Consider the following 5,576-nt stretch of genomic DNA (forward strand, 5'->3'; position numbering starts at 1 on the left):
GGCTGCTATGGGGCTCACCAAAACCCCACCCTCTTGGTTTGAATTGGCCAATCCAGCCCTAGCCTGGGAAGCCCAGGGCACTCCACCCAACACTCCCCAGTAAAAGCATGTACCCCACATCTTTCCTCTGTCTGCACTCTGCCTTGACCTCCCCACGCAGCCCCTTGAGACGTGTGTTATACTTCCTCCAGGACCTGTAAGTAATAAACTTCTCTGTTTCAGTTTCTCTTGTGGTCTGCTGTTGCACCACAGCTCACCATCTGTGCTCAACTTAATACATGTTCACTTAACGGTCATGATGTGGGGAGACGTGGGAAGGGAGTTGGACAGTCACCCCATGACTGTCTGGCTTCCACCCCTTGAGACCCCACCTCTTCAGACAAATGCCTCCCCCGCCTCCCCCACCCCAGGACCTTCTCCACATCAATCCTCACCCACGGGTCACTCCCTGATGCCACACACATGCACGCAGACACCAGCGGGTAGCTCCAGGGGGGCAGACTGTGCCTGTCACGTTCATCAATGCGTCCCCCGTGCTTGGCAGGGTCCCAGACATGTAGTAAGTGCTCAATAAACATGAACAAGGGGGTAGGTGTGGACACAGTGGAAGGAGTATGAGGTTTGGGGCTTTGAGTTCAGACGTCAGTGCTACCGCTTTACAGACCGCGATCTGCTACCAGTTCCATCACCAACAAGGGAGGAGTAATGCCCACCCCCCGGGCCTTTGTGAGGACTGGGTTAAGTGAGGAACAGGAAGTCAGCCTTGCACCAGGGCGGGCACTGAATACATGGCAGCAAACAAGACTCCTGGCACTATCACCACTGTGCGCTCATGGGATTGAAAACTCATCCAAATTCCCATGTCCCCGATTCCTCCATCCTCGCAGTGGGTGAAGGGCCGCGGTGTGGGCTCACCATGAGGACTACACGGTGAGATCCGTAAGAGGACATACATCTCTTTCTCTTACCTGAGCGCCCAAACCAACTCCTGGCATATTCCATAAGGACTTGCTGGGGAAGTGAGGGGCTGAGTGAATGTGCGTGTGTGTGGACAAATGGATAAATGGCACAATGTGGCATGAAAGCACAGGTCTGGTGCCTGGTCCTGTGGAAGCTGATGTGTCTCCCGCACTGGCCATCAGTTTGGCCGGAATTCAGGGGCTGGTTAGACACGAGGGCCATCGAGCCCTGTTGCAGACACACTGCATGAGAACCGCTGGGGACAGGACCCAGGTATCTGCCTGACCAGCAATGCCCCTCCACATCCGTATGTCCGTCAAACCTTGAGGACAGCAGGCCCAAACACAGAGCAAGTGTCCCTTCCCAGTGGAGAATGTCTGAGTTCATTCTGGAGCAGACAGCTTCCCCACTACGGCAGCCACCAAAACCACCCAAAAAGCTCATTAATTAATTTTTTTTTAATGTTTATTTTTTGAGACAGAGAGAGACAGAGCGTGAATGGGGGAGGGTCAGAGAGAGGGAGACACAGAATCTGAAGCAGGCTCCAGGCTCTGAGCTGTCAGCACAGAGCCTGATGCGGGGCTCGAATTCACGGAGTGTGAGATCTGACCTGAGCCGAAGTCAGATGCTTAACCAAGGAGCCACCCAGGCGCCCCCCAAAAAGCTTATTAATAGGCAGATTCTCAGACCCCAGCCTCGACTTGCAGAATCTGAATGCAAAGGACAGAGCCTTCCCGGGAACCCGCATTGCAACCAGTTCTTGGGGACGATTGGGGATATTAGTTTTTGACCTGAGGCACTGGCAGATCCTGGGTCTCGTAGGCCACCACAACCTTCCCCAGTTGCCGTGCAGGGTGGTTTACCCCAGAGTCAAAATCTTTGGCCTCCAGAACCAACTCTACCATCTAAAAAGGAAACCCGAAACATATTGGGTCTGCATATTGTAAAGGCCTGCTTCAGGGTCCTGTGACCAAGCACAGTAGAAGTCCCTCCCCCTGGACTTGGGGTGTACAGGTGAGTATCTTACACACACTAACACATATACCTGCGCCCCAGCCAACGGTCTCCAGGCAACAAGATGCCCCATGTTGCCAGAACTTCTAAGAGAAGCCAGAAATCCATATGTTTTTATGCGATATGTTCCAATTTAAAATTCTGGGTCTGGGCACCCGGGTGGGGTTAAGCGTCTCACTCCTGATTTCGTCTCAGGTCATGATCTCATGGTCATGAGATGGAGTCCTACATCAGGCTCTGTGCTGACAGCAAGGAGCCTGCTTGGGATTCTCTCTCTCTCTCTCTCTCTCTCTCTCTCTCTCTCCCCCTCCCCCACTCGCTCTCTCTCAAAATATGTAAACATTTCTTAAAAATAAAATAGAATTCTGGGGGCGCCTGGGTGGCTCAGTCGGTTAGGTATCCAACTTCGGCTCAGGTCATGATCTCACAGTTTGTGAGTTCAAGCCCTGAATCAGGCTCCATGCTGACAGCTCAGAGCCTGGAGCCTGCTTCGGATTCTGTTTCCCCTCTCTCTCTGCCTCTCCCCCCACCCCCGACTCATGCTCTCAAAAATGAATAAACATTTTTAAAAAGTAGGGACGCCTGGGTGGCTCAGTCAGTTAAGCTTCTGGCTCTTGGTTTCTGCTCAGGTCACAATCTCTCCGTTCGTGAGTTTGAACCCCGAGTTAGGCTCTGTGCTGTCAGCGCCGAGCCTGCTTGGGATTCTGTCTCCCTCTCTCTGTGTCCCTTCCCCACTTGGCATCTGTCTCTCAAAAATAAATAAACCTAAAAAAAATCTCTTTCAATTAGTTGCTAACAATTTTTCATGGGGATTTCCCATTTTAAAACATCCTAATTCTGCTCTCTCCTAGAAAACCGCCCTGACAATGCAGGGGCGCATGTCACTGAGCTGAGCAGGAGCCCGCTTCAGACCAGGCGTGGCCTCCCTGACCTCCCAAAGCCCTTGCCCATTCCTGTCCCCTGCCTGGTCCCCACAAGAATCTAAGCTTGAAGCTCGCAGGTGACCATTTTAGGAGACCAGAACAGGAACTCGCAGGCACCACCGTGACTTGAGGCCAAGAAATTAACTGCATGGAAGCAGACTGTGCCGTAGAAGGGAAGGTGGGGAATGTTCGCTCCAGGAGAGGACAAAGTTGCCAAGGGCCGAAGAGCCATTCGGTGGTTCTCAGCTCGGGGTGATTTTTCCTCACCCACAGGGGACATGTTGGCAATCTCTGGAGATGTGGTGGACTGTCTGCAGGGCCCTCCTGGCTTCTACTGGGTGGAGGCCAGGGATGCTGTTCAACACCCCACAAGGCCCAGGACGGTTACCCACCAAGAGGAATAACCCAGCTGAAAATGCCAACAGTGCTGAAGCTGACAGGGCCCGACCCCCTCTGGGCATTAGCCCTCCGTCTGGGCACATCCACGCCAGGGTCCGCATCTGATAGGACACGTGCGACGTGAACGACTCCCTCTGGGCATTAGCCCTCCGTATGGGCATGTCTACGCCAGGGTCCGTGTCTGACAGGACGCGTATGACATGAAGGAGCACGCTGTCGGGATGCACCTTGCGTCGCAGAGCAGGCTGGAGGGGCAGGGCTGAGAACGGTGGCAGATGCATCACAGTAACTGCACCAACGGTATAAATTCTTGTTGTGTACGATTGGGACATCGTGGGGAAACGTATCCGCAGTCTCACTCCCGTGAGTCTGAGACTCAGCTTTCCGGAAAGCATCGTGGCAACAACGATGAGGATGTTAATTAGTAACGACGAAGGGACATCTGTCTAGGCCCTGCGGTACGTGAAGTAAGCTGAGGCTCCGAGAAACGCAGGGAGTTCTGCAGGTGGAGCCCGATGTGAACCTCGGCTCCCCGACACGGCAGGACACTCCCTCCCGGGAAAGGAATGAACTGTCCGTGAGTGGGCGCCAGGCACACACAGTCATACGGGACAGGCAGGCTCTTCTTTGCAGAGAAGGAACTCGAGGGTCAGGGTTCACTTGCCCAGGGTCGCAGAGTGGAGACTGGTGCGGGATCTCTCCTGCGCTGGGTGTCAGCTCCCACCCACCCCCACCCCCCAGGGTCGGGAGCAGGAGAGGCAGGGCTGAGGGCACAACATCCACCCTGAACTGGTCCCAGGACCCTACTGCTTCCTCCCACCTGTGGGACAGGCACGTGGCACCACGCGGGCGTCCACAGCTCCTCACCTTCCCACCCCCACCCCCGAAGGTGTCACCACTCCACACAGGGCACCCAAGGGCATTAGGCAATGTTTTCTCAAGGCTTTGCTGACACACACACACACACACACACACACACACACACACGCTCTCTGGACGAACAACTTTGCCCCTCCCCACCTTAAAGCGACCGAGACCTGGAGACCTTGAAACAAATTGAACTGCTTTCACCATTCTCCAAACAAGGCAACGTCACTTGAGAACATGCTTTTCTGGCCTACAGTCATGACCAAGAGGGTCTCAGAGATCCTCCCAGGGGTCGCCCTCTCGCCCCCCACCCCCCACGGCCATCCAGGACCTTGGTTTTGAGCCCCTCGCCCTCCAGATGAGGACACGAGGCCCAGGGGACCTCAGGGGGCGTGGGAAGCATGCGCTGCCCTAGGCCAGCGGAACACCAGGTGGCGGATTCTGGGCTCAGGCTGGAAATCTCACTCCTTTGCTAGTAAGCTCCTCCTTCCCCGGAGGTCAAAGGAACAAGGAGCCTGGCCTTGGCCGGTCAGCCAGGCTGAAAATACCCCTTGGTGGGTCCCCTCCTCCCACAATCCCAAGACTCTGGCTGCAGGTACCAACCAGGAAACCAGAATCGGCATCAGGGGGACCTGGTCCTGAGGAACAACCTACTAGTGGGCCTCACCTCACAGGATGCTGCGTGACTCCACGGGACCGTGTCGGTCAGGCACATCGCGCGGTGCCGAGGGCGGGAAGCACCCCAAAACTACCGTCAATATCCTTGTCCTCTTCCCCCAGCCCCTCCGCTGGCCCTGTCACCTGGAGCCCTGTAGGGGAGACAACTACCCACCAAAGTCCCTCTCCCTCCTCCACCATATAGTTTTGTCACTGGGAAGTAGTGGCCCTGACCAAGGACATCTCCAGCCTCCTCTGCAGGGAAATGTGACCCCGTGACTGCTCCCCCCAACACACACACACACACACACACACACACACACACACACACAAACTGGGATGTGAGCAGGGGGGAGACATGTGTCATTTCCAGGCCAGGTTATCCAACAAGCTGGATGCAGGGAGGGGCTTCGGGGGCCGGTGGAGGAACCACAGACAGGAGCAGGGGGCTTCCTTTGCCCCTGTCCTCTGTCCCGTGTGAGGACCCACTTTGTGTTAACCCACCAGAAGGGACCATGGGATTCGTTTTAAAAGCAGCAGTAAGCAGGCGCTACTCTGAACCAGCCCCAGACCCTCCCAGGCCGGCCAAGCGACCTTCTGTCCGGAAGGCCCACAGCCCAGTGCAGGTGACCCGGTCAGGTCACTCTTCAGGCCTGGGAGGGAACCAGCTGCTCAGCCATCTGCTGCTGTCCCCCCTGTAACTGCTGGGCAGAGACCTCCCCCCTCCCTACCAACTCAAGAACCAGGCAGAGCAAA

Source organism: Acinonyx jubatus, chromosome E2 (assembly GCF_027475565.1).
Source record: "Acinonyx jubatus isolate Ajub_Pintada_27869175 chromosome E2, VMU_Ajub_asm_v1.0, whole genome shotgun sequence".
NCBI classification, from domain to species: domain Eukaryota; kingdom Metazoa; phylum Chordata; class Mammalia; order Carnivora; family Felidae; genus Acinonyx; species Acinonyx jubatus.